The 26,528-nt window shown below is 53.0% G+C and overlaps 22 non-coding genes across 22 annotated transcripts; all 22 read left to right on the forward strand.

Moving 5' to 3' along the window:
- Positions 1-742: 742 nt before the first annotated feature.
- Positions 743-815, forward strand: trnat-ugu (transfer RNA threonine (anticodon UGU)). Its single transcript has one exon. It is a non-coding gene; the product is annotated as a tRNA-Thr (tRNA).
- Positions 816-1,966: 1,151 nt separating this feature from the next.
- Positions 1,967-2,039, forward strand: trnat-ugu (transfer RNA threonine (anticodon UGU)). The gene has a single exon. It is a non-coding gene; the product is annotated as a tRNA-Thr (tRNA).
- Positions 2,040-3,190: 1,151 nt separating this feature from the next.
- Positions 3,191-3,263, forward strand: trnat-ugu (transfer RNA threonine (anticodon UGU)). Its single transcript has one exon. It is a non-coding gene; the product is annotated as a tRNA-Thr (tRNA).
- Positions 3,264-4,414: 1,151 nt separating this feature from the next.
- On the forward strand, positions 4,415-4,487 carry trnat-ugu (transfer RNA threonine (anticodon UGU)). The gene has a single exon. It is a non-coding gene; the product is annotated as a tRNA-Thr (tRNA).
- A 1,152-nt stretch (positions 4,488-5,639) lies between these two features.
- Positions 5,640-5,712, forward strand: trnat-ugu (transfer RNA threonine (anticodon UGU)). Its single transcript has one exon. It is a non-coding gene; the product is annotated as a tRNA-Thr (tRNA).
- Positions 5,713-6,863: 1,151 nt separating this feature from the next.
- Positions 6,864-6,936, forward strand: trnat-ugu (transfer RNA threonine (anticodon UGU)). Its single transcript has one exon. It is a non-coding gene; the product is annotated as a tRNA-Thr (tRNA).
- Positions 6,937-8,087: 1,151 nt separating this feature from the next.
- Positions 8,088-8,160, forward strand: trnat-ugu (transfer RNA threonine (anticodon UGU)). The gene has a single exon. It is a non-coding gene; the product is annotated as a tRNA-Thr (tRNA).
- Positions 8,161-9,286: 1,126 nt separating this feature from the next.
- On the forward strand, positions 9,287-9,359 carry trnat-ugu (transfer RNA threonine (anticodon UGU)). The gene has a single exon. It is a non-coding gene; the product is annotated as a tRNA-Thr (tRNA).
- Positions 9,360-10,511: 1,152 nt separating this feature from the next.
- Positions 10,512-10,584, forward strand: trnat-ugu (transfer RNA threonine (anticodon UGU)). The gene has a single exon. It is a non-coding gene; the product is annotated as a tRNA-Thr (tRNA).
- A 1,151-nt stretch (positions 10,585-11,735) lies between these two features.
- trnat-ugu (transfer RNA threonine (anticodon UGU)) lies at positions 11,736-11,808 on the forward strand. Its single transcript has one exon. It is a non-coding gene; the product is annotated as a tRNA-Thr (tRNA).
- A 1,151-nt stretch (positions 11,809-12,959) lies between these two features.
- trnat-ugu (transfer RNA threonine (anticodon UGU)) lies at positions 12,960-13,032 on the forward strand. Its single transcript has one exon. It is a non-coding gene; the product is annotated as a tRNA-Thr (tRNA).
- A 1,151-nt stretch (positions 13,033-14,183) lies between these two features.
- trnat-ugu (transfer RNA threonine (anticodon UGU)) lies at positions 14,184-14,256 on the forward strand. The gene has a single exon. It is a non-coding gene; the product is annotated as a tRNA-Thr (tRNA).
- A 1,151-nt stretch (positions 14,257-15,407) lies between these two features.
- Positions 15,408-15,480, forward strand: trnat-ugu (transfer RNA threonine (anticodon UGU)). The gene has a single exon. It is a non-coding gene; the product is annotated as a tRNA-Thr (tRNA).
- Positions 15,481-16,632: 1,152 nt separating this feature from the next.
- trnat-ugu (transfer RNA threonine (anticodon UGU)) lies at positions 16,633-16,705 on the forward strand. The gene has a single exon. It is a non-coding gene; the product is annotated as a tRNA-Thr (tRNA).
- A 1,151-nt stretch (positions 16,706-17,856) lies between these two features.
- Positions 17,857-17,929, forward strand: trnat-ugu (transfer RNA threonine (anticodon UGU)). Its single transcript has one exon. It is a non-coding gene; the product is annotated as a tRNA-Thr (tRNA).
- A 1,152-nt stretch (positions 17,930-19,081) lies between these two features.
- Positions 19,082-19,154, forward strand: trnat-ugu (transfer RNA threonine (anticodon UGU)). The gene has a single exon. It is a non-coding gene; the product is annotated as a tRNA-Thr (tRNA).
- A 1,151-nt stretch (positions 19,155-20,305) lies between these two features.
- On the forward strand, positions 20,306-20,378 carry trnat-ugu (transfer RNA threonine (anticodon UGU)). The gene has a single exon. It is a non-coding gene; the product is annotated as a tRNA-Thr (tRNA).
- A 1,151-nt stretch (positions 20,379-21,529) lies between these two features.
- Positions 21,530-21,602, forward strand: trnat-ugu (transfer RNA threonine (anticodon UGU)). Its single transcript has one exon. It is a non-coding gene; the product is annotated as a tRNA-Thr (tRNA).
- Positions 21,603-22,754: 1,152 nt separating this feature from the next.
- On the forward strand, positions 22,755-22,827 carry trnat-ugu (transfer RNA threonine (anticodon UGU)). The gene has a single exon. It is a non-coding gene; the product is annotated as a tRNA-Thr (tRNA).
- Positions 22,828-23,979: 1,152 nt separating this feature from the next.
- trnat-ugu (transfer RNA threonine (anticodon UGU)) lies at positions 23,980-24,052 on the forward strand. Its single transcript has one exon. It is a non-coding gene; the product is annotated as a tRNA-Thr (tRNA).
- Positions 24,053-25,203: 1,151 nt separating this feature from the next.
- trnat-ugu (transfer RNA threonine (anticodon UGU)) lies at positions 25,204-25,276 on the forward strand. Its single transcript has one exon. It is a non-coding gene; the product is annotated as a tRNA-Thr (tRNA).
- A 1,151-nt stretch (positions 25,277-26,427) lies between these two features.
- trnat-ugu (transfer RNA threonine (anticodon UGU)) lies at positions 26,428-26,500 on the forward strand. Its single transcript has one exon. It is a non-coding gene; the product is annotated as a tRNA-Thr (tRNA).
- Positions 26,501-26,528: the final 28 nt, after the last annotated feature.

Genomic DNA, 26,528 nt, shown 5'->3' on the forward strand with positions numbered 1-26,528 from the left:
TCGCTGACCCCAGTCACTCCAAGCGAGCGAATGACAATTCCCAATTATGTCTGGACAGAAATCACAGAAGCATAGGATCTCTCCAGTTTGGAAACAGGCCATTCCGCCCGACGAGTCGCTCAGTGGTTCTCACTGCTGCCTGACAGCGCTACTAGGGACCCAGGCTCGATTCCAACTGTCGGGAGTCGATTCCGTGTCGAGTTTGCACATTCTCCCAGAGTCTGCGTGGGTTTGCTCCGGTTTCCTCCCACAGTCCAAAGACGGGCAGGTCGAGTGAATTGGCCATTCTAAATTGTCATCGATGCATTATTCAGTGAGAAACGGGTCTGGGCGGGTTACTCTTCAGAGGATCGATGTGGACTTGTTGGGCTGAAGGGCCTGTTTCCACACTGTAGCCAATCTAATTTATTCTAATCTCGTCAACACCGACCCTGCAGAGAGCAATCGACCCAGATCCATTGCGCACACTGCATCATTCTCCATTGAATGCTGACTAATCCACCCTTCCGGGCCCGCACAATCACCGGACACAATGGGACAATGAAGCATGGCCAATCCCGCAAACGCTACACATCTTTGTACTGAGAGCGGTAACCGGAGCAGCCGGAGCAAACCCACGCGCGGGCAGAATGTTCAAACTGCACAGACGGTGACGCGAGGGTCGATTGGAACCTGTGTCCCAAGCGCTTTGAGTCAGCCAGTGTGAACCAATCAGCCGCGAGCGCTAGGCGCGGCGCCACCCGGCTCCATAGCTCAGCGGTTAGAGCACTGGTCTTGTAAACCAGGGGTCGTGAGTTCAAATCTCACGGGGGCCTCGTCAACCGTGCTGCCCGACCCGACCAAAGCCGACTCTGTTTCAACGCTCGGGATGAGACTGAGGAGCACTTTGTTGGAATCGCTCCACGCCAGTTTGTGGTCCAAGCGGCTCCTTTGGCAGCACGAGCGTTCACCCTCCAACCACCGGATGAACGAGTCGAGCTCAGAAAAAACCCTGTTGGTCTGACAGCTTGCTGCTGTTTTTGTCAATCAAGAGCTTGGGAATTGATGTCTGAAACACCAAGGTCATTGCCCTGAAGTGACAGACACCTGTCTCCTCTCAAACCTGTTGAGCTTTTCCTGCAACTTCTGTTTTTGTCACTTACAGCGTTGAGTTGAAATCCACAAACTTCTTTTTTCTGCAGGCAAAGAACGGGGCTGTGTGTGTTGACGGATTTAACTTTGAGATCGCTGACCCCAGTCACTCCAAGCGAGCGAATGACAATTCCCAATTATGTCTGGACAGAAATCACAGAAGCATAGGATCTCTCCAGTTTGGAAACAGGCCATTCCGCCCGACGAGTCGCTCAGTGGTTCTCACTGCTGCCTGACAGCGCTACTAGGGACCCAGGCTCGATTCCAACTGTCGGGAGTCGATTCCGTGTCGAGTTTGCACATTCTCCCAGAGTCTGCGTGGGTTTGCTCGGGTTTCCTCCCACAGTCCAAAGACGGGCAGGTCGAGTGAATTGGCCATTCTAAATTGTCATCGATGCATTATTCAGTGAGAAACGGGTCTGGGCGGGTTACTCTTCAGAGGATCGATGTGGACTTGTTGGGCTGAAGGGCCTGTTTCCACACTGTAGCCAATCTAATTTATTCTAATCTCGTCAACACCGACCCTGCAGAGAGCAATCGACCCAGATCCATTGCGCACACTGCATCATTCTCCATTGAATGCTGACTAATCCACCCTTCCGGGCCCGCACAATCACCGGACACAATGGGACAATGAAGCATGGCCAATCCCGCAAACGCTACACATCTTTGTACTGAGAGCGGTAACCGGAGCAGCCGGAGCAAACCCACGCGCGGGCAGAATGTTCAAACTGCACAGACGGTGACGCGAGGGTCGATTGGAACCTGTGTCCCAAGCGCTTTGAGTCAGCCAGTGTGAACCAATCAGCCGCGAGCGCTGAACGCAGCGCCACCCGGCTCCATAGCTCAGCGGTTAGAGCACTGGTCTTGTAAACCAGGGGTCGTGAGTTCAAATCTCACTGGGGCCTCGTCATCCGTGCTGCCCGGCCCGGCCAGAGCCGACTCTGTTTCAACGCTCGGGATGAGACTGAGGAGCACTTTGTTGGAATCGCTCCACGCCAGTTTGTGGTCCAAGCGGCTCCTTTGGCAGCACGAGCGTTCACCCTCCAACCACCGGATGAACGAGTCGAGCTCAGAAAAAACCCTGTTGGTCTGACCGCTTGCTGCTGTTTTTGTCAATCAAGAGCTTGGGAATTGATGTCTGAAACACCAAGGTCATTGCCCTGAAGTGACAGACACCTGTCTCCTCTCAAACCTGTTGAGCTTTTCCTGCAACTTCTGTTTTTGTCACTTACAGCGTTGAGTTGAAATCCACAAACTTCTTTTTTCTGCAGGCAAAGAACGGGGCTGTGTGTGTTGACGGATTTAACTTTGAGATCGCTGACCCCAGTCACTCCAAGCGAGCGAATGACAATTCCCAATTATGTCTGGACAGAAATCACAGAAGCATAGGATCTCTCCAGTTTGGAAACAGGCCATTCCGCCCGACGAGTCGCTCAGTGGTTCTCATTGCTGCCTGACAGCGCTACTAGGGACCCAGGCTCGATTCCAACTGTCGGGAGTCGATTCCGTGTCGAGTTTGCACATTCTCCCAGAGTCTGCGTGGGTTTGCTCCGGTTTCCTCCCACAGTCCAAAGACGGGCAGGTCGAGTGAATTGGCCATTCTAAATTGTCATCGATGCATTATTCAGTGAGAAACGGGTCTGGGCGGGTTACTCTTCAGAGGATCGATGTGGACTTGTTGGGCTGAAGGGCCTGTTTCCACACTGTAGCCAATCTAATTTATTCTAATCTCGTCAACACCGACCCTGCAGAGAGCAATCGACCCAGATCCATTGCGCACACTGCATCATTCTCCATTGAATGCTGACTAATCCACCCTTCCGGGCCCGCACAATCACCGGACACAATGGGACAATGAAGCATGGCCAATCCCGCAAACGCTACACATCTTTGTACTGAGAGCGGTAACCGGAGCAGCCGGAGCAAACCCACGCGCGGGCAGAATGTTCAAACTGCACAGACGGTGACGCGAGGGTCGATTGGAACCTGTGTCCCAAGCGCTTTGAGTCAGCCAGTGTGAACCAATCAGCCGCGAGCGCTAAGCGCGGCGCCACCCGGCTCCATAGCTCAGCGGTTAGAGCACTGGTCTTGTAAACCAGGGGTCGTGAGTTCAAATCTCACGGGGGCCTCGTCAACCGTGCTGCCCGACCCGACCAAAGCCGACTCTGTTTCAACGCTCGGGATGAGACTGAGGAGCACTTTGTTGGAATCGCTCCACGCCAGTTTGTGGTCCAAGCGGCTCCTTTGGCAGCACGAGCGTTCACCCTCCAACCACCGGATGAACGAGTCGAGCTCAGAAAAAACCCTGTTGGTCTGACAGCTTGCTGCTGTTTTTGTCAATCAAGAGCTTGGGAATTGATGTCTGAAACACCAAGGTCATTGCCCTGAAGTGACAGACACCTGTCTCCTCTCAAACCTGTTGAGCTTTTCCTGCAACTTCTGTTTTTGTCACTTACAGCGTTGAGTTGAAATCCACAAACTTCTTTTTTCTGCAGGCAAAGAACGGGGCTGTGTGTGTTGACGGATTTAACTTTGAGATCGCTGACCCCAGTCACTCCAAGCGAGCGAATGACAATTCCCAATTATGTCTGGACAGAAATCACAGAAGCATAGGATCTCTCCAGTTTGGAAACAGGCCATTCCGCCCGACGAGTCGCTCAGTGGTTCTCACTGCTGCCTGACAGCGCTACTAGGGACCCAGGCTCGATTCCAACTGTCGGGAGTCGATTCCGTGTCGAGTTTGCACATTCTCCCAGAGTCTGCGTGGGTTTGCTCGGGTTTCCTCCCACAGTCCAAAGACGGGCAGGTCGAGTGAATTGGCCATTCTAAATTGTCATCGATGCATTATTCAGTGAGAAACGGGTCTGGGCGGGTTACTCTTCAGAGGATCGATGTGGACTTGTTGGGCTGAAGGGCCTGTTTCCACACTGTAGCCAATCTAATTTATTCTAATCTCGTCAACACCGACCCTGCAGAGAGCAATCGACCCAGATCCATTGCGCACACTGCATCATTCTCCATTGAATGCTGACTAATCCACCCTTCCGGGCCCGCACAATCACCGGACACAATGGGACAATGAAGCATGGCCAATCCCGCAAACGCTACACATCTTTGTACTGAGAGCGGTAACCGGAGCAGCCGGAGCAAACCCACGCGCGGGCAGAATGTTCAAACTGCACAGACGGTGACGCGAGGGTCGATTGGAACCTGTGTCCCAAGCGCTTTGAGTCAGCCAGTGTGAACCAATCAGCCGCGAGCGCTGAGCGCGGCGCCACCCGGCTCCATAGCTCAGCGGTTAGAGCACTGGTCTTGTAAACCAGGGGTCGTGAGTTCAAATCTCACTGGGGCCTCGTCAACCGTGCTGCCCGACCCGACCAAAGCCGACTCTGTTTCAACGCTCGGGATGAGACTGAGGAGCACTTTGTTGGAATCGCTCCACGCCAGTTTGTGGTCCAAGCGGCTCCTTTGGCAGCACGAGCGTTCACCCTCCAACCACCGGATGAACGAGTCGAGCTCAGAAAAAACCCTGTTGGTCTGACAGCTTGCTGCTGTTTTTGTCAATCAAGAGCTTGGGAATTGATGTCTGAAACACCAAGGTCATTGCCCTGAAGTGACAGACACCTGTCTCCTCTCAAACCTGTTGAGCTTTTCCTGCAACTTCTGTTTTTGTCACTTACAGCGTTGAGTTGAAATCCACAAACTTCTTTTTTCTGCAGGCAAAGAACGGGGCTGTGTGTGTTGACGGATTTAACTTTGAGATCGCTGACCCCAGTCACTCCAAGCGAGCGAATGACAATTCCCAATTATGTCTGGACAGAAATCACAGAAGCATAGGATCTCTCCAGTTTGGAAACAGGCCATTCCGCCCGACGAGTCGCTCAGTGGTTCTCACTGCTGCCTGACAGCGCTACTAGGGACCCAGGCTCGATTCCAACTGTCGGGAGTCGATTCCGTGTCGAGTTTGCACATTCTCCCAGAGTCTGCGTGGGTTTGCTCGGGTTTCCTCCCACAGTCCAAAGACGGGCAGGTCGAGTGAATTGGCCATTCTAAATTGTCATCGATGCATTATTCAGTGAGAAACGGGTCTGGGCGGGTTACTCTTCAGAGGATCGATGTGGACTTGTTGGGCTGAAGGGCCTGTTTCCACACTGTAGCCAATCTAATTTATTCTAATCTCGTCAACACCGACCCTGCAGAGAGCAATCGACCCAGATCCATTGCGCACACTGCATCATTCTCCATTGAATGCTGACTAATCCACCCTTCCGGGCCCGCACAATCACCGGACACAATGGGACAATGAAGCATGGCCAATCCCGCAAACGCTACACATCTTTGTACTGAGAGCGGTAACCGGAGCAGCCGGAGCAAACCCACGCGCGGGCAGAATGTTCAAACTGCACAGACGGTGACGCGAGGGTCGATTGGAACCTGTGTCCCAAGCGCTTTGAGTCAGCCAGTGTGAACCAATCAGCCGCGAGCTGCTGAGCGCAGCGGCACCCGGCTCCATAGCTCAGCGGTTAGAGCACTGGTCTTGTAAACCAGGGGTCGTGAGTTCAAATCTCACTGGGGCCTCGTCATCCGTGCTGCCCGGCCCGGCCAGAGCCGACTCTGTTTCAACGCTCGGGATGAGACTGAGGAGCACTTTGTTGGAATCGCTCCACGCCAGTTTGTGGTCCAAGCGGCTCCTTTGGCAGCACGAGCATTCACCCTCCAACCACCGGATGAACGAGTCGAGCTCAGAAAAAACCCTGTTGGTCTGACCGCTTGCTGCTGTTTTTGTCAATCAAGAGCTTGGGAATTGATGTCTGAAACACCAAGGTCATTACCCTGAAGTGACAGACACCTGTCTCCTCTCAAACCTGTTGAGCTTTTCCTGCAACTTCTGTTTTTGTCACTTACAGCGTTGAGTTGAAATCCACAAACTTCTTTTTTCTGCAGGCAAAGAACGGGGCTGTGTGTGTTGACGGATTTAACTTTGAGATCGCTGACCCCAGTCACTCCAAGCGAGCGAATGACAATTCCCAATTATGTCTGGACAGAAATCACAGAAGCATAGGATCTCTCCAGTTTGGAAACAGGCCATTCCGCCCGACGAGTCGCTCAGTGGTTCTCACTGCTGCCTAACAGCGCTACTAGGGACCCAGGCTCGATTCCAACTGTCGGGAGTCGATTCCGTGTCGAGTTTGCACATTCTCCCAGAGTCTGCGTGGGTTTGCTCCGGTTTCCTCCCACAGTCCAAAGACGGGCAGGTCGAGTGAATTGGCCATTCTAAATTGTCATCGATGCATTATTCAGTGAGAAACGGGTCTGGGCGGGTTACTCTTCAGAGGATCGATGTGGACTTGTTGGGCTGAAGGGCCTGTTTCCACACTGTAGCCAATCTAATTTATTCTAATCTCGTCAACACCGACCCTGCAGAGAGCAATCGACCCAGATCCATTGCGCACACTGCATCATTCTCCATTGAATGCTGACTAATCCACCCTTCCGGGCCCGCACAATCACCGGACACAATGGGACAATGAAGCATGGCCAATCCCGCAAACGCTACACATCTTTGTACTGAGAGCGGTAACCGGAGCAGCCGGAGCAAACCCACGCGCGGGCAGAATGTTCAAACTGCACAGACGGTGACGCGAGGGTCGATTGGAACCTGTGTCCCAAGCGCTTTGAGTCAGCCAGTGTGAACCAATCAGCCGCGAGCGCTGAGCGCGGCGCCACCCGGCTCCATAGCTCAGCGGTTAGAGCACTGGTCTTGTAAACCAGGGGTCGTGAGTTCAAATCTCACTGGGGCCTCGTCAACCGTGCTGCCCGACCCGACCAAAGCCGACTCTGTTTCAACGCTCGGGATGAGACTGAGGAGCACTTTGTTGGAATCGCTCCACGCCAGTTTGTGGTCCAAGCGGCTCCTTTGGCAGCACGAGCGTTCACCCTCCAACCACCGGATGAACGAGTCGAGCTCAGAAAAAACCCTGTTGGTCTGACAGCTTGCTGCTGTTTTTGTCAATCAAGAGCTTGGGAATTGATGTCTGAAACACCAAGGTCATTGCCCTGAAGTGACAGACACCTGTCTCCTCTCAAACCTGTTGAGCTTTTCCTGCAACTTCTGTTTTTGTCACTTACAGCGTTGAGTTGAAATCCACAAACTTCTTTTTTCTGCAGGCAAAGAACGGGGCTGTGTGTGTTGACGGATTTAACTTTGAGATCGCTGACCCCAGTCACTCCAAGCGAGCGAATGACAATTCCCAATTATGTCTGGACAGAAATCACAGAAGCATAGGATCTCTCCAGTTTGGAAACAGGCCATTCCGCCCGACGAGTCGCTCAGTGGTTCTCACTGCTGCCTGACAGCGCTACTAGGGACCCAGGCTCGATTCCAACTGTCGGGAGTCGATTCCGTGTCGAGTTTGCACATTCTCCCAGAGTCTGCGTGGGTTTGCTCGGGTTTCCTCCCACAGTCCAAAGACGGGCAGGTCGAGTGAATTGGCCATTCTAAATTGTCATCGATGCATTATTCAGTGAGAAACGGGTCTGGGCGGGTTACTCTTCAGAGGATCGATGTGGACTTGTTGGGCTGAAGGGCCTGTTTCCACACTGTAGCCAATCTAATTTATTCTAATCTCGTCAACACCGACCCTGCAGAGAGCAATCGACCCAGATCCATTGCGCACACTGCATCATTCTCCATTGAATGCTGACTAATCCACCCTTCCGGGCCCGCACAATCACCGGACACAATGGGACAATGAAGCATGGCCAATCCCGCAAACGCTACACATCTTTGTACTGAGAGCGGTAACCGGAGCAGCCGGAGCAAACCCACGCGCGGGCAGAATGTTCAAACTGCACAGACGGTGACGCGAGGGTCGATTGGAACCTGTGTCCCAAGCGCTTTGAGTCAGCCAGTGTGAACCAATCAGCCGCGAGCGCTGAGCGCGGCGCCACCCGGCTCCATAGCTCAGCGGTTAGAGCACTGGTCTTGTAAACCAGGGGTCGTGAGTTCAAATCTCACTGGGGCCTCGTCAACCGTGCTGCCCGACCCGACCAAAGCCGACTCTGTTTCAACGCTCGGGAATCGCTCCACGCCAGTTTGTGGTCCAAGCGGCTCCTTTGGCAGCACGAGCGTTCACCCTCCAACCACCGGATGAACGAGTCGAGCTCAGAAAAAACCCTGTTGGTCTGACAGCTTGCTGCTGTTTTTGTCAATCAAGAGCTTGGGAATTGATGTCTGAAACACCAAGGTCATTGCCCTGAAGTGACAGACACCTGTCTCCTCTCAAACCTGTTGAGCTTTTCCTGCAACTTCTGTTTTTGTCACTTACAGCGTTGAGTTGAAATCCACAAACTTCTTTTTTCTGCAGGCAAAGAACGGGGCTGTGTGTGTTGACGGATTTAACTTTGAGATCGCTGACCCCAGTCACTCCAAGCGAGCGAATGACAATTCCCAATTATGTCTGGACAGAAATCACAGAAGCATAGGATCTCTCCAGTTTGGAAACAGGCCATTCCGCCCGACGAGTCGCTCAGTGGTTCTCACTGCTGCCTGACAGCGCTACTAGGGACCCAGGCTCGATTCCAACTGTCGGGAGTCGATTCCGTGTCGAGTTTGCACATTCTCCCAGAGTCTGCGTGGGTTTGCTCGGGTTTCCTCCCACAGTCCAAAGACGGGCAGGTCGAGTGAATTGGCCATTCTAAATTGTCATCGATGCATTATTCAGTGAGAAACGGGTCTGGGCGGGTTACTCTTCAGAGGATCGATGTGGACTTGTTGGGCTGAAGGGCCTGTTTCCACACTGTAGCCAATCTAATTTATTCTAATCTCGTCAACACCGACCCTGCAGAGAGCAATCGACCCAGATCCATTGCGCACACTGCATCATTCTCCATTGAATGCTGACTAATCCACCCTTCCGGGCCCGCACAATCACCGGACACAATGGGACAATGAAGCATGGCCAATCCCGCAAACGCTACACATCTTTGTACTGAGAGCGGTAACCGGAGCAGCCGGAGCAAACCCACGCGCGGGCAGAATGTTCAAACTGCACAGACGGTGACGCGAGGGTCGATTGGAACCTGTGTCCCAAGCGCTTTGAGTCAGCCAGTGTGAACCAATCAGCCGCGAGCGCTGAGCGCAGCGCCACCCGGCTCCATAGCTCAGCGGTTAGAGCACTGGTTTTGTAAACCAGGGGTCGTGAGTTCAAATCTCACTGGGGCCTCGTCATCCGTGCTGCCCGACCCGGCCAGAGCCGACTCTGTTTCAACGCTCGGGTTTGAGACTGAGGAGCACTTTGTTGGAATCGCTCCACGCCAGTTTGTGGTCCAAGCGGCTCCTTTGGCAGCACGAGCGTTCACCCCCCAACCACCGGATGAACGAGTCGAGCTCAGAAAAAACCCTGTTGGTCTGACCGCTTGCTGCTGTTTTTGTCAATCAAGAGCTTGGGAATTGATGTCTGAAACACCAAGGTCATTGCCCTGAAGTGACAGACACCTGTCTCCTCTCAAACCTGTTGAGCTTTTCCTGCAACTTCTGTTTTTGTCACTTACAGCGTTGAGTTGAAATCCACAAACTTCTTTTTTCTGCAGGCAAAGAACGGGGCTGTGTGTGTTGACGGATTTAACTTTGAGATCGCTGACCCCAGTCACTCCAAGCGAGCGAATGACAATTCCCAATTATGTCTGGACAGAAATCACAGAAGCATAGGATCTCTCCAGTTTGGAAACAGGCCATTCCGCCCGACGAGTCGCTCAGTGGTTCTCACTGCTGCCTGACAGCGCTACTAGGGACCCAGGCTCGATTCCAACTGTCGGGAGTCGATTCCGTGTCGAGTTTGCACATTCTCCCAGAGTCTGCGTGGGTTTGCTCGGGTTTCCTCCCACAGTCCAAAGACGGGCAGGTCGAGTGAATTGGCCATTCTAAATTGTCATCGATGCATTATTCAGTGAGAAACGGGTCTGGGCGGGTTACTCTTCAGAGGATCGATGTGGACTTGTTGGGCTGAAGGGCCTGTTTCCACACTGTAGCCAATCTAATTTATTCTAATCTCGTCAACACCGACCCTGCAGAGAGCAATCGACCCAGATCCATTGCGCACACTGCATCATTCTCCATTGAATGCTGACTAATCCACCCTTCCGGGCCCGCACAATCACCGGACACAATGGGACAATGAAGCATGGCCAATCCCGCAAACGCTACACATCTTTGTACTGAGAGCGGTAACCGGAGCAGCCGGAGCAAACCCACGCGCGGGCAGAATGTTCAAACTGCACAGACGGTGACGCGAGGGTCGATTGGAACCTGTGTCCCAAGCGCTTTGAGTCAGCCAGTGTGAACCAATCAGCCGCGAGCGCTAAGCGCGGCGCCACCCGGCTCCATAGCTCAGCGGTTAGAGCACTGGTCTTGTAAACCAGGGGTCGTGAGTTCAGATCTCACTGGGGCCTCGTCAACCGTGCTGCCCGACCCGACCAAAGCCGACTCTGTTTCAACGCTCGGGATGAGATTGAGGAGCACTTTGTTGGAATCGCTCCACGCCAGTTTGTGGTCCAAGCGGCTCCTTTGGCAGCACGAGCGTTCACCCTCCAACCACCGGATGAACGAGTCGAGCTCAGAAAAAACCCTGTTGGTCTGACCGCTTGCTGCTGTTTTTGTCAATCAAGAGCTTGGGAATTGATGTCTGAAACACCAAGGTCATTACCCTGAAGTGACAGACACCTGTCTCCTCTCAAACCTGTTGAGCTTTTCCTGCAACTTCTGTTTTTGTCACTTACAGCGTTGAGTTGAAATCCACAAACTTCTTTTTTCTGCAGGCAAAGAACGGGGCTGTGTGTGTTGACGGATTTAACTTTGAGATCGCTGACCCCAGTCACTCCAAGCGAGCGAATGACAATTCCCAATTATGTCTGGACAGAAATCACAGAAGCATAGGATCTCTCCAGTTTGGAAACAGGCCATTCCGCCCGACGAGTCGCTCAGTGGTTCTCACTGCTGCCTAACAGCGCTACTAGGGACCCAGGCTCGATTCCAACTGTCGGGAGTCGATTCCGTGTCGAGTTTGCACATTCTCCCAGAGTCTGCGTGGGTTTGCTCGGGTTTCCTCCCACAGTCCAAAGACGGGCAGGTCGAGTGAATTGGCCATTCTAAATTGTCATCGATGCATTATTCAGTGAGAAACGGGTCTGGGCGGGTTACTCTTCAGAGGATCGATGTGGACTTGTTGGGCTGAAGGGCCTGTTTCCACACTGTAGCCAATCTAATTTATTCTAATCTCGTCAACACCGACCCTGCAGAGAGCAATCGACCCAGATCCATTGCGCACACTGCATCATTCTCCATTGAATGCTGACTAATCCACCCTTCCGGGCCCGCACAATCACCGGACACAATGGGACAATGAAGCATGGCCAATCCCGCAAACGCTACACATCTTTGTACTGAGAGCGGTAACCGGAGCAGCCGGAGCAAACCCACGCGCGGGCAGAATGTTCAAACTGCACAGACGGTGACGCGAGGGTCGATTGGAACCTGTGTCCCAAGCGCTTTGAGTCAGCCAGTGTGAACCAATCAGCCGCGAGCGCTGAGCGCGGCGCCACCCGGCTCCATAGCTCAGCGGTTAGAGCACTGGTCTTGTAAACCAGGGGTCGTGAGTTCAAATCTCACTGGGGCCTCGTCAACCGTGCTGCCCGACCCGACCAAAGCCGACTCTGTTTCAACGCTCGGGATGAGACTGAGGAGCACTTTGTTGGAATCGCTCCACGCCAGTTTGTGGTCCAAGCGGCTCCTTTGGCAGCACGAGCATTCACCCTCCAACCACCGGATGAACGAGTCGAGCTCAGAAAAAACCCTGTTGGTCTGACCGCTTGCTGCTGTTTTTGTCAATCAAGAGCTTGGGAATTGATGTCTGAAACACCAAGGTCATTGCCCTGAAGTGACAGACACCTGTCTCCTCTCAAACCTGTTGAGCTTTTCCTGCAACTTCTGTTTTTGTCACTTACAGCGTTGAGTTGAAATCCACAAACTTCTTTTTTCTGCAGGCAAAGAACGGGGCTGTGTGTGTTGACGGATTTAACTTTGAGATCGCTGACCCCAGTCACTCCAAGCGAGCGAATGACAATTCCCAATTATGTCTGGACAGAAATCACAGAAGCATAGGATCTCTCCAGTTTGGAAACAGGCCATTCCGCCCGACGAGTCGCTCAGTGGTTCTCACTGCTGCCTAACAGCGCTACTAGGGACCCAGGCTCGATTCCAACTGTCGGGAGTCGATTCCGTGTCGAGTTTGCACATTCTCCCAGAGTCTGCGTGGGTTTGCTCCGGTTTCCTCCCACAGTCCAAAGACGGGCAGGTCGAGTGAATTGGCCATTCTAAATTGTCATCGATGCATTATTCAGTGAGAAACGGGTCTGGGCGGGTTACTCTTCAGAGGATCGATGTGGACTTGTTGGGCTGAAGGGCCTGTTTCCACACTGTAGCCAATCTAATTTATTCTAATCTCGTCAACACCGACCCTGCAGAGAGCAATCGACCCAGATCCATTGCGCACACTGCATCATTCTCCATTGAATGCTGACTAATCCACCCTTCCGGGCCCGCACAATCACCGGACACAATGGGACAATGAAGCATGGCCAATCCCGCAAACGCTACACATCTTTGTACTGAGAGCGGTAACCGGAGCAGCCGGAGCAAACCCACGCGCGGGCAGAATGTTCAAACTGCACAGACGGTGACGCGAGGGTCGATTGGAACCTGTGTCCCAAGCGCTTTGAGTCAGCCAGTGTGAACCAATCAGCCGCGAGCGCTAAGCGCGGCGCCACCCGGCTCCATAGCTCAGCGGTTAGAGCACTGGTCTTGTAAACCAGGGGTCGTGAGTTCAAATCTCACGGGGGCCTCGTCAACCGTGCTGCCCGACCCGACCAAAGCCGACTCTGTTTCAACGCTCGGGATGAGACTGAGGAGCACTTTGTTGGAATCGCTCCACGCCAGTTTGTGGTCCAAGCGGCTCCTTTGGCAGCACGAGCGTTCACCCTCCAACCACCGGATGAACGAGTCGAGCTCAGAAAAAACCCTGTTGGTCTGACAGCTTGCTGCTGTTTTTGTCAATCAAGAGCTTGGGAATTGATGTCTGAAACACCAAGGTCATTGCCCTGAAGTGACAGACACCTGTCTCCTCTCAAACCTGTTGAGCTTTTCCTGCAACTTCTGTTTTTGTCACTTACAGCGTTGAGTTGAAATCCACAAACTTCTTTTTTCTGCAGGCAAAGAACGGGGCTGTGTGTGTTGACGGATTTAACTTTGAGATCGCTGACCCCAGTCACTCCAAGCGAGCGAATGACAATTCCCAATTATGTCTGGACAGAAATCACAGAAGCATAGGATCTCTCCAGTTTGGAAACAGGCCATTCCGCCCGACGAGTCGCTCAGTGGTTCTCACTGCTGCCTGACAGCGCTACTAGGGACCCAGGCTCGATTCCAACTGTCGGGAGTCGATTCCGTGTCGAGTTTGCACATTCTCCCAGAGTCTGCGTGGGTTTGCTCGGGTTTCCTCCCACAGTCCAAAGACGGGCAGGTCGAGTGAATTGGCCATTCTAAATTGTCATCGATGCATTATTCAGTGAGAAACGGGTCTGGGCGGGTTACTCTTCAGAGGATCGATGTGGACTTGTTGGGCTGAAGGGCCTGTTTCCACACTGTAGCCAATCTAATTTATTCTAATCTCGTCAACACCGACCCTGCAGAGAGCAATCGACCCAGATCCATTGCGCACACTGCATCATTCTCCATTGAATGCTGACTAATCCACCCTTCCGGGCCCGCACAATCACCGGACACAATGGGACAATGAAGCATGGCCAATCCCGCAAACGCTACACATCTTTGTACTGAGAGCGGTAACCGGAGCAGCCGGAGCAAACCCACGCGCGGGCAGAATGTTCAAACTGCACAGACGGTGACGCGAGGGTCGATTGGAACCTGTGTCCCAAGCGCTTTGAGTCAGCCAGTGTGAACCAATCAGCCGCGAGCGCTGAGCGCGGCGCCACCCGGCTCCATAGCTCAGCGGTTAGAGCACTGGTCTTGTAAACCAGGGGTCGTGAGTTCAAATCTCACTGGGGCCTCGTCAACCGTGCTGCCCGACCCGACCAAAGCCGACTCTGTTTCAACGCTCGGGATGAGACTGAGGAGCACTTTGTTGGAATCGCTCCACGCCAGTTTGTGGTCCAAGCGGCTCCTTTGGCAGCACGAGCGTTCACCCTCCAACCACCGGATGAACGAGTCGAGCTCAGAAAAAACCCTGTTGGTCTGACAGCTTGCTGCTGTTTTTGTCAATCAAGAGCTTGGGAATTGATGTCTGAAACACCAAGGTCATTGCCCTGAAGTGACAGACACCTGTCTCCTCTCAAACCTGTTGAGCTTTTCCTGCAACTTCTGTTTTTGTCACTTACAGCGTTGAGTTGAAATCCACAAACTTCTTTTTTCTGCAGGCAAAGAACGGGGCTGTGTGTGTTGACGGATTTAACTTTGAGATCGCTGACCCCAGTCACTCCAAGCGAGCGAATGACAATTCCCAATTATGTCTGGACAGAAATCACAGAAGCATAGGATCTCTCCAGTTTGGAAACAGGCCATTCCGCCCGACGAGTCGCTCAGTGGTTCTCACTGCTGCCTAACAGCGCTACTAGGGACCCAGGCTCGATTCCAACTGTCGGGAGTCGATTCCGTGTCGAGTTTGCACATTCTCCCAGAGTCTGCGTGGGTTTGCTCGGGTTTCCTCCCACAGTCCAAAGACGGGCAGGTCGAGTGAATTGGCCATTCTAAATTGTCATCGATGCATTATTCAGTGAGAAACGGGTCTGGGCGGGTTACTCTTCAGAGGATCGATGTGGACTTGTTGGGCTGAAGGGCCTGTTTCCACACTGTAGCCAATCTAATTTATTCTAATCTCGTCAACACCGACCCTGCAGAGAGCAATCGACCCAGATCCATTGCGCACACTGCATCATTCTCCATTGAATGCTGACTAATCCACCCTTCCGGGCCCGCACAATCACCGGACACAATGGGACAATGAAGCATGGCCAATCCCGCAAACGCTACACATCTTTGTACTGAGAGCGGTAACCGGAGCAGCCGGAGCAAACCCACGCGCGGGCAGAATGTTCAAACTGCACAGACGGTGACGCGAGGGTCGATTGGAACCTGTGTCCCAAGCGCTTTGAGTCAGCCAGTGTGAACCAATCAGCCGCGAGCGCTGAGCGCAGCGCCACCCGGCTCCATAGCTCAGCGGTTAGAGCACTGGTTTTGTAAACCAGGGGTCGTGAGTTCAAATCTCACTGGGGCCTCGTCATCCGTGCTGCCCGACCCGGCCAGAGCCGACTCTGTTTCAACGCTCGGGTTTGAGACTGAGGTGCACTTTGTTGGAATCGCTCCACGCCAGTTTGTGGTCCAAGCGGCTCCTTTGGCAGCACGAGCGTTCACCCTCCAACCACCGGATGAACGAGTCGAGCTCAGAAAAAACCCTGTTGGTCTGACAGCTTGCTGCTGTTTTTGTCAATCAAGAGCTTGGGAATTGATGTCTGAAACACCAAGGTCATTACCCTGAAGTGACAGACACCTGTCTCCTCTCAAACCTGTTGAGCTTTTCCTGCAACTTCTGTTTTTGTCACTTACAGCGTTGAGTTGAAATCCACAAACTTCTTTTTTCTGCAGGCAAAGAACGGGGCTGTGTGTGTTGACGGATTTAACTTTGAGATCGCTGACCCCAGTCACTCCAAGCGAGCGAATGACAATTCCCAATTATGTCTGGACAGAAATCACAGAAGCATAGGATCTCTCCAGTTTGGAAACAGGCCATTCCGCCCGACGAGTCGCTCAGTGGTTCTCACTGCTGCCTAACAGCGCTACTAGGGACCCAGGCTCGATTCCAACTGTCGGGAGTCGATTCCGTGTCGAGTTTGCACATTCTCCCAGAGTCTGCGTGGGTTTGCTCCGGTTTCCTCCCACAGTCCAAAGACGGGCAGGTCGAGTGAATTGGCCATTCTAAATTGTCATCGATGCATTATTCAGTGAGAAACGGGTCTGGGCGGGTTACTCTTCAGAGGATCGATGTGGACTTGTTGGGCTGAAGGGCCTGTTTCCACACTGTAGCCAATCTAATTTATTCTAATCTCGTCAACACCGACCCTGCAGAGAGCAATCGACCCAGATCCATTGCGCACACTGCATCATTCTCCATTGAATGCTGACTAATCCACCCTTCCGGGCCCGCACAATCACCGGACACAATGGGACAATGAAGCATGGCCAATCCCGCAAACGCTACACATCTTTGTACTGAGAGCGGTAACCGGAGCAGCCGGAGCAAACCCACGCGCGGGCAGAATGTTCAAACTGCACAGACGGTGACGCGAGGGTCGATTGGAACCTGTGTCCCAAGCGCTTTGAGTCAGCCAGTGTGAACCAATCAGCCGCGAGCGCTGAGCGCGGCGCCACCCGGCTCCATAGCTCAGCGGTTAGAGCACTGGTCTTGTAAACCAGGGGTCGTGAGTTCAAATCTCACTGGGGCCTCGTCAACCGTGCTGCCCGACCCGACCAAAGCCGACTCTGTTTCAACGCTCGGGATGAGACTGAGGAGCACTTTGTTGGAATCGCTCCACGCCAGTTTGTGGTCCAAGCGGCTCCTTTGGCAGCACGAGCGTTCACCCTCCAACCACCGGATGAACGAGTCGAGCTCAGAAAAAACCCTGTTGGTCTGACAGCTTGCTGCTGTTTTTGTCAATCAAGAGCTTGGGAATTGATGTCTGAAACACCAAGGTCATTGCCCTGAAGTGACAGACACCTGTCTCCTCTCAAACCTGTTGAGCTTTTCCTGCAACTTCTGTTTTTGTCACTTACAGCGTTGAGTTGAAATCCACAAACTTCTTATTTCTGCAGGCAAAGAACGGGGCTGTGTGTGTTGACGGATTTAACTTTGAGATCGCTGACCCCAGTCACTCCAAGCGAGCGAATGACAATTCCCAATTATGTCTGGACAGAAATCACAGAAGCATAGGATCTCTCCAGTTTGGAAACAGGCCATTCCGCCCGACGAGTCGCTCAGTGGTTCTCACTGCTGCCTGACAGCGCTACTAGGGACCCAGGCTCGATTCCAACTGTCGGGAGTCGATTCCGTGTCGAGTTTGCACATTCTCCCAGAGTCTGCGTGGGTTTGCTCCGGTTTCCTCCCACAGTCCAAAGACGGGCAGGTCGAGTGAATTGGCCATTCTAAATTGTCATCGATGCATTATTCAGTGAGAAACGGGTCTGGGCGGGTTACTCTTCAGAGGATCGATGTGGACTTGTTGGGCTGAAGGGCCTGTTTCCACACTGTAGCCAATCTAATTTATTCTAATCTCGTCAACACCGACCCTGCAGAGAGCAATCGACCCAGATCCATTGCGCACACTGCATCATTCTCCATTGAATGCTGACTAATCCACCCTTCCGGGCCCGCACAATCACCGGACACAATGGGACAATGAAGCATGGCCAATCCCGCAAACGCTACACATCTTTGTACTGAGAGCGGTAACCGGAGCAGCCGGAGCAAACCCACGCGCGGGCAGAATGTTCAAACTGCACAGACGGTGACGCGAGGGTCGATTGGAACCTGTGTCCCAAGCGCTTTGAGTCAGCCAGTGTGAACCAATCAGCCGCGAGCGCTGAGCGCAGCGCCACCCGGCTCCATAGCTCAGCGGTTAGAGCACTGGTTTTGTAAACCAGGGGTCGTGAGTTCAAATCTCACTGGGGCCTCGTCATCCGTGCTGCCCGACCCGGCCAGAGCCGACTCTGTTTCAACGCTCGGGTTTGAGACTGAGGAGCACTTTGTTGGAATCGCTCCACGCCAGTTTGTGGTCCAAGCGGCTCCTTTGGCAGCACGAGCGTTCACCCCCCAACCACCGGATGAACGAGTCGAGCTCAGAAAAAACCCTGTTGGTCTGACAGCTTGCTGCTGTTTTTGTCAATCAAGAGCTTGGGAATTGATGTCTGAAACACCAAGGTCATTACCCTGAAGTGACAGACACCTGTCTCCTCTCAAACCTGTTGAGCTTTTCCTGCAACTTCTGTTTTTGTCACTTACAGCGTTGAGTTGAAATCCACAAACTTCTTTTTTCTGCAGGCAAAGAACGGGGCTGTGTGTGTTGACGGATTTAACTTTGAGATCGCTGACCCCAGTCACTCCAAGCGAGCGAATGACAATTCCCAATTATGTCTGGACAGAAATCACAGAAGCATAGGATCTCTCCAGTTTGGAAACAGGCCATTCCGCCCGACGAGTCGCTCAGTGGTTCTCACTGCTGCCTGACAGCGCTACTAGGGACCCAGGCTCGATTCCAACTGTCGGGAGTCGATTCCGTGTCGAGTTTGCACATTCTCCCAGAGTCTGCGTGGGTTTGCTCGGGTTTCCTCCCACAGTCCAAAGACGGGCAGGTCGAGTGAATTGGCCATTCTAAATTGTCATCGATGCATTATTCAGTGAGAAACGGGTCTGGGCGGGTTACTCTTCAGAGGATCGATGTGGACTTGTTGGGCTGAAGGGCCTGTTTCCACACTGTAGCCAATCTAATTTATTCTAATCTCGTCAACACCGACCCTGCAGAGAGCAATCGACCCAGATCCATTGCGCACACTGCATCATTCTCCATTGAATGCTGACTAATCCACCCTTCCGGGCCCGCACAATCACCGGACACAATGGGACAATGAAGCATGGCCAATCCCGCAAACGCTACACATCTTTGTACTGAGAGCGGTAACCGGAGCAGCCGGAGCAAACCCACGCGCGGGCAGAATGTTCAAACTGCACAGACGGTGACGCGAGGGTCGATTGGAACCTGTGTCCCAAGCGCTTTGAGTCAGCCAGTGTGAACCAATCAGCCGCGAGCGCTAAGCGAGGCGCCACCCGGCTCCATAGCTCAGCGGTTAGAGCACTGGTCTTGTAAACCAGGGGTCGTGAGTTCAAATCTCACTGGGGCCTCGTCAACCGTGCTGCCCGACCCGACCAAAGCCGACTCTGTTTCAACGCTCGGGATGAGACTGAGGAGCACTTTGTTGGAATCGCTCCACGCCAGTTTGTGGTCCAAGCGGCTCCTTTGGCAGCACGAGCGTTCACCCTCCAACCACCGGATGAACGAGTCGAGCTCAGAAAAAACCCTGTTGGTCGGACAGCTTGCTGCTGTTTTTGTCAATCAAGAGCTTGGGAATTGATGTCTGAAACACCAAGGTCATTGCCCTGAAGTGACAGACACCTGTCTCCTCTCAAACCTGTTGAGCTTTTCCTGCAACTTCTGTTTTTGTCACTTACAGCGTTGAGTTGAAATCCACAAACTTCTTTTTTCTGCAGGCAAAGAACGGGGCTGTGTGTGTTGACGGATTTAACTTTGAGATCGCTGACCCCAGTCACTCCAAGCGAGCGAATGACAATTCCCAATTATGTCTGGACAGAAATCACAGAAGCATAGGATCTCTCCAGTTTGGAAACAGGCCATTCCGCCCGACGAGTCGCTCAGTGGTTCTCACTGCTGCCTGACAGCGCTACTAGGGACCCAGGCTCGATTCCAACTGTCGGGAGTCGATTCCGTGTCGAGTTTGCACATTCTCCCAGAGTCTGCGTGGGTTTGCTCCGGTTTCCTCCCACAGTCCAAAGACGGGCAGGTCGAGTGAATTGGCCATTCTAAATTGTCATCGATGCATTATTCAGTGAGAAACGGGTCTGGGCGGGTTACTCTTCAGAGGATCGATGTGGACTTGTTGGGCTGAAGGGCCTGTTTCCACACTGTAGCCAATCTAATTTATTCTAATCTCGTCAACACCGACCCTGCAGAGAGCAATCGACCCAGATCCATTGCGCACACTGCATCATTCTCCATTGAATGCTGACTAATCCACCCTTCCGGGCCCGCACAATCACCGGACACAATGGGACAATGAAGCATGGCCAATCCCGCAAACGCTACACATCTTTGTACTGAGAGCGGTAACCGGAGCAGCCGGAGCAAACCCACGCGCGGGCAGAATGTTCAAACTGCACAGACGGTGACGCGAGGGTCGATTGGAACCTGTGTCCCAAGCGCTTTGAGTCAGCCAGTGTGAACCAATCAGCCGCGAGCGCTAAGCGCGGCGCCACCCGGCTCCATAGCTCAGCGGTTAGAGCACTGGTCTTGTAAACCAGGGGTCGTGAGTTCAAATCTCACTGGGGCCTCGTCAACCGTGCTGCCCGACCCGACCAAAGCCGACTCTGTTTCAACGCTCGGGATGAGACTGAGGAGCACTTTGTTGGAATCGCTCCACGCCAGTTTGTGGTCCAAGCGGCTCCTTTGGCAGCACGAGCGTTCACCCTCCAACCACCGGATGAACGAGTCGAGCTCAGAAAAAACCCTGTTGGTCTGACAGCTTGCTGCTGTTTTTGTCAATCAAGAGCTTGGGAATTGATGTCTGAAACACCAAGGTCATTGCCCTGAAGTGACAGACACCTGTCTCCTCTCAAACCTGTTGAGCTTTTCCTGCAACTTCTGTTTTTGTCACTTACAGCGTTGAGTTGAAATCCACAAACTTCTTTTTTCTGCAGGCAAAGAACGGGGCTGTGTGTGTTGACGGATTTAACTTTGAGATCGCTGACCCCAGTCACTCCAAGCGAGCGAATGACAATTCCCAATTATGTCTGGACAGAAATCACAGAAGCATAGGATCTCTCCAGTTTGGAAACAGGCCATTCCGCCCGACGAGTCGCTCAGTGGTTCTCACTGCTGCCTGACAGCGCTACTAGGGACCCAGGCTCGATTCCAACTGTCGGGAGTCGATTCCGTGTCGAGTTTGCACATTCTCCCAGAGTCTGCGTGGGTTTGCTCGGGTTTCCTCCCACAGTCCAAAGACGGGCAGGTCGAGTGAATTGGCCATTCTAAATTGTCATCGATGCATTATTCAGTGAGAAACGGGTCTGGGCGGGTTACTCTTCAGAGGATCGATGTGGACTTGTTGGGCTGAAGGGCCTGTTTCCACACTGTAGCCAATCTAATTTATTCTAATCTCGTCAACACCGACCCTGCAGAGAGCAATCGACCCAGATCCATTGCGCACACTGCATCATTCTCCATTGAATGCTGACTAATCCACCCTTCCGGGCCCGCACAATCACCGGACACAATGGGACAATGAAGCATGGCCAATCCCGCAAACGCTACACATCTTTGTACTGAGAGCGGTAACCGGAGCAGCCGGAGCAAACCCACGCGCGGGCAGAATGTTCAAACTGCACAGACGGTGACGCGAGGGTCGATTGGAACCTGTGTCCCAAGCGCTTTGAGTCAGCCAGTGTGAACCAATCAGCCGCGAGCGCTGAGCGCAGCGCCACCCGGCTCCATAGCTCAGCGGTTAGAGCACTGGTTTTGTAAACCAGGGGTCGTGAGTTCAAATCTCACTGGGGCCTCGTCATCCGTGCTGCCCGACCCGGCCAGAGCCGACTCTGTTTCAACGCTCGGGTTTGAGACTGAGGAGCACTTTGTTGGAATCGCTCCACGCCAGTTTGTGGTCCAAGCGGCTCCTTTGGCAGCACGAGCGTTCACCCCCCAACCACCGGATGAACGAGTCGAGCTCAGAAAAAACCCTGTTGGTCTGACAGCTTGCTGCTGTTTTTGTCAATCAAGAGCTTGGGAATTGATGTCTGAAACACCAAGGTCATTACCCTGAAGTGACAGACACCTGTCTCCTCTCAAACCTGTTGAGCTTTTCCTGCAACTTCTGTTTTTGTCACTTACAGCGTTGAGTTGAAATCCACAAACTTCTTTTTTCTGCAGGCAAAGAACGGGGCTGTGTGTGTTGACGGATTTAACTTTGAGATCGCTGACCCCAGTCACTCCAAGCGAGCGAATGACAATTTCCAATTATGTCTGGACAGAAATCACAGAAGCATAGGATCTCTCCAGTTTGGAAACAGGCCATTCCGCCCGACGAGTCGCTCAGTGGTTCTCACTGCTGCCTGACAGCGCTACTAGGGACCCAGGCTCGATTCCAACTGTCGGGAGTCGATTCCGTGTCGAGTTTGCACATTCTCCCAGAGTCTGCGTGGGTTTGCTCGGGTTTCCTCCCACAGTCCAAAGACGGGCAGGTCGAGTGAATTGGCCATTCTAAATTGTCATCGATGCATTATTCAGTGAGAAACGGGTCTGGGCGGGTTACTCTTCAGAGGATCGATGTGGACTTGTTGGGCTGAAGGGCCTGTTTCCACACTGTAGCCAATCTAATTTATTCTAATCTCGTCAACACCGACCCTGCAGAGAGCAATCGACCCAGATCCATTGCGCACACTGCATCATTCTCCATTGAATGCTGACTAATCCACCCTTCCGGGCCCGCACAATCACCGGACACAATGGGACAATGAAGCATGGCCAATCCCGCAAACGCTACACATCTTTGTACTGAGAGCGGTAACCGGAGCAGCCGGAGCAAACCCACGCGCGGGCAGAATGTTCAAACTGCACAGACGGTGACGCGAGGGTCGATTGGAACCTGTGTCCCAAGCGCTTTGAGTCAGCCAGTGTGAACCAATCAGCCGCGAGCGCTGAGCGCAGCGCCACCCGGCTCCATAGCTCAGCGGTTAGAGCACTGGTTTTGTAAACCAGGGGTCGTGAGTTCAAATCTCACTGGGGCCTCGTCATCCGTGCTGCCCGACCCGGCCAGAGCCGACTCTGTTTCAACGCTCGGGTTTGAGACTGAGGAGCACTTTGTTGGAATCGCTCCACGCCAGTTTGTGGTCCAAGCGGCTCCTTTGGCAGCACGAGCGTTCACCCCCCAACCACCGGATGAACGAGTCGAGCTCAGAAAAAACCCTGTTGGTCTGACAGCTTGCTGCTGTTTTTGTCAATCAAGAGCTTGGGAATTGATGTCTGAAACACCAAGGTCATTACCCTGAAGTGACAGACACCTGTCTCCTCTCAAACCTGTTGAGCTTTTCCTGCAACTTCTGTTTTTGTCACTTACAGCGTTGAGTTGAAATCCACAAACTTCTTTTTTCTGCAGGCAAAGAACGGGGCTGTGTGTGTTGACGGATTTAACTTTGAGATCGCTGACCCCAGTCACTCCAAGCGAGCGAATGACAATTCCCAATTATGTCTGGACAGAAATCACAGAAGCATAGGATCTCTCCAGTTTGGAAACAGGCCATTCCGCCCGACGAGTCGCTCAGTGGTTCTCACTGCTGCCTGACAGCGCTACTAGGGACCCAGGCTCGATTCCAACTGTCGGGAGTCGATTCCGTGTCGAGTTTGCACATTCTCCCAGAGTCTGCGTGGGTTTGCTCCGGTTTCCTCCCACAGTCCAAAGACGGGCAGGTCGAGTGAATTGGCCATTCTAAATTGTCATCGATGCATTATTCAGTGAGAAACGGGTCTGGGCGGGTTACTCTTCAGAGGATCGATGTGGACTTGTTGGGCTGAAGGGCCTGTTTCCACACTGTAGCCAATCTAATTTATTCTAATCTCGTCAACACCGACCCTGCAGAGAGCAATCGACCCAGATCCATTGCGCACACTGCATCATTCTCCATTGAATGCTGACTAATCCACCCTTCCGGGCCCGCACAATCACCGGACACAATGGGACAATGAAGCATGGCCAATCCCGCAAACGCTACACATCTTTGTACTGAGAGCGGTAACCGGAGCAGCCGGAGCAAACCCACGCGCGGGCAGAATGTTCAAACTGCACAGACGGTGACGCGAGGGTCGATTGGAACCTGTGTCCCAAGCGCTTTGAGTCAGCCAGTGTGAACCAATCAGCCGCGAGCGCTGAACGCAGCGCCACCTGGCTCCATAGCTCAGCGGTTAGAGCACTGGTCTTGTAAACCAGGGGTCGTGAGTTCAAATCTCACTGGGGCCTCGTCATCCGTGCTGCCCGGCCCGGCCAGAGCCGACTCTGTTTCAACGCTCGGGATGAGACTGAGGAGCACTTTGTTGGAATCGCTCCACGCCAGTTTGTGGTCCAAGCGGCTCCTTTGGCAGCACGAGCATTCACCCTCCAACCACCGGATGAACGAGTCGAGCTCAGAAAAAACCCTGTTGGTCTGACCGCTTGCTGCTGTTTTTGTCAATCAAGAGCTTGGGAATTGATGTCTGAAACACCAAGGTCATTACCCTGAAGTGACAGACACCTGTCTCCTCTCAAACCTGTTGAGCTTTTCCTGCAACGTCTTTTTTTGTCACTTACAGCGTTGAGTTGAAATCCACAAACTTCTTTTTTCTGCAGGCAAAGAACGGGGCTGTGTGTGTTGACGGATTTAACTTTGAGATCGCTGACCCCAGTCACTCCAAGCGAGCGAATGACAATTCCCAATTATGTCTGGACAGAAATCACAGAAGCATAGGATCTCTCCAGTTTGGAAACAGGCCATTCCGCCCGACGAGTCGCTCAGTGGTTCTCACTGCTGCCTAACAGCGCTACTAGGGACCCAGGCTCGATTCCAACTGTCGGGAGTCGATTCCGTGTCGAGTTTGCACATTCTCCCAGAGTCTGCGTGGGTTTGCTCCGGTTTCCTCCCACAGTCCAAAGACGGGCAGGTCGAGTGAATTGGCCATTCTAAATTGTCATCGATGCATTATTCAGTGAGAAACGGGTCTGGGCGGGTTACTCTTCAGAGGATCGATGTGGACTTGTTGGGCTGAAGGGCCTGTTTCCACACTGTAGCCAATCTAATTTATTCTAATCTCGTCAACACCGACCCTGCAGAGAGCAATCGACCCAGATCCATTGCGCACACTGCATCATTCTCCATTGAATGCTGACTAATCCACCCTTCCGGGCCCGCACAATCACCGGACACAATGGGACAATGAAGCATGGCCAATCCCGCAAACACTACACATCTTTGTACTGAGAGCGGTAACCGGAGCAGCCGGAGCAAACCCACGCGCGGGCAGAATGTTCAAACTGCACAGACGGTGATGCGAGGGTCGATTGGAACCTGTGTCCCAAGCGCTTTGAGTCAGCCAGTGTGAACCAATCAGCCGCGAGCGCTTAGCGCGGCGCCACCCGGCTCCATAGCTCAGCGGTTAGAGCACTGGTCTTGTAAACCAGGGGTCGTGAGTTCAAGTCTCACTGGGGCCTCGTCAACCGTGCTGCCCGACCCGACCAAAGCCGACTCTGTTTCAACGCTCGGGATGAGACTGAGGAGCACTTTGTTGGAATCGCTCCACGCCAGTTTGTGGTCCAAGCGGCTCCTTTGGCAGCACGAGCGTTCACCCTCCAACCACCGGATGAACGAGTCGAGCTCAGAAAAAACCCTGTTGGTCTGACAGCTTGCTGCTGTTTTTGTCAATCAAGAGCTTGGGAATTGATGTCTGAAACACCAAGGTCATTGCCCTGAAGTGACAGACACCTGTCTCCTCTCAAACCTGTTGAGCTTTTCCTGCAACTTCTGTTTTTGTCACTTACAGCGTTGAGTTGAAATCCACAAACTTCTTTTTTCTGCAGGCAAAGAACGGGGCTGTGTGTGTTGACGGATTTAACTTTGAGATCGCTGACCCCAGTCACTCCAAGCGAGCGAATGACAATTCCCAATTATGTCTGGACAGAAATCACAGAAGCATAGGATCTCTCCAGTTTGGAAACAGGCCATTCCGCCCGACGAGTCGCTCAGTGGTTCTCACTGCTGCCTGACAGCGCTACTAGGGACCCAGGCTCGATTCCAACTGTCGGGAGTCGATTCCGTGTCGAGTTTGCACATTCTCCCAGAGTCTGCGTGGGTTTGCTCCGGTTTCCTCCCACAGTCCAAAGACGGGCAGGTCGAGTGAATTGGCCATTCTAAATTGTCATCGATGCATTATTCAGTGAGAAACGGGTCTGGGCGGGTTACTCTTCAGAGGATCGATGTGGACTTGTTGGGCTGAAGGGCCTGTTTCCACACTGTAGCCAATCTAATTTATTCTAATCTCGTCAACACCGACCCTGCAGAGAGCAATCGACCCAGATCCATTGCGCACACTGCATCATTCTCCATTGAATGCTGACTAATCCACCCTTCCGGGCCCGCACAATCACCGGACACAATGGGACAATGAAGCATGGCCAATCCCGCAAACGCTACACATCTTTGTACTGAGAGCGGTAACCGGAGCAGCCGGAGCAAACCCACGCGCGGGCAGAATGTTCAAACTGCACAGACGGTGACGCGAGGGTCGATTGGAACCTGTGTCCCAAGCGCTTTGAGTCAGCCAGTGTGAACCAATCAGCCGCGAGCGCTAAGCGCGGCGCCACCCGGCTCCATAGCTCAGCGGTTAGAGCACTGGTCTTGTAAACCAGGGGTCGTGAGTTCAAATCTCACTGGGGCCTCGTCAACCGTGCTGCCCGACCCGACCAA

This window comes from Chiloscyllium punctatum, chromosome 34, assembly GCF_047496795.1.
Source record: "Chiloscyllium punctatum isolate Juve2018m chromosome 34, sChiPun1.3, whole genome shotgun sequence".
Taxonomy (NCBI): Eukaryota; Metazoa; Chordata; class Chondrichthyes; order Orectolobiformes; family Hemiscylliidae; genus Chiloscyllium; species Chiloscyllium punctatum.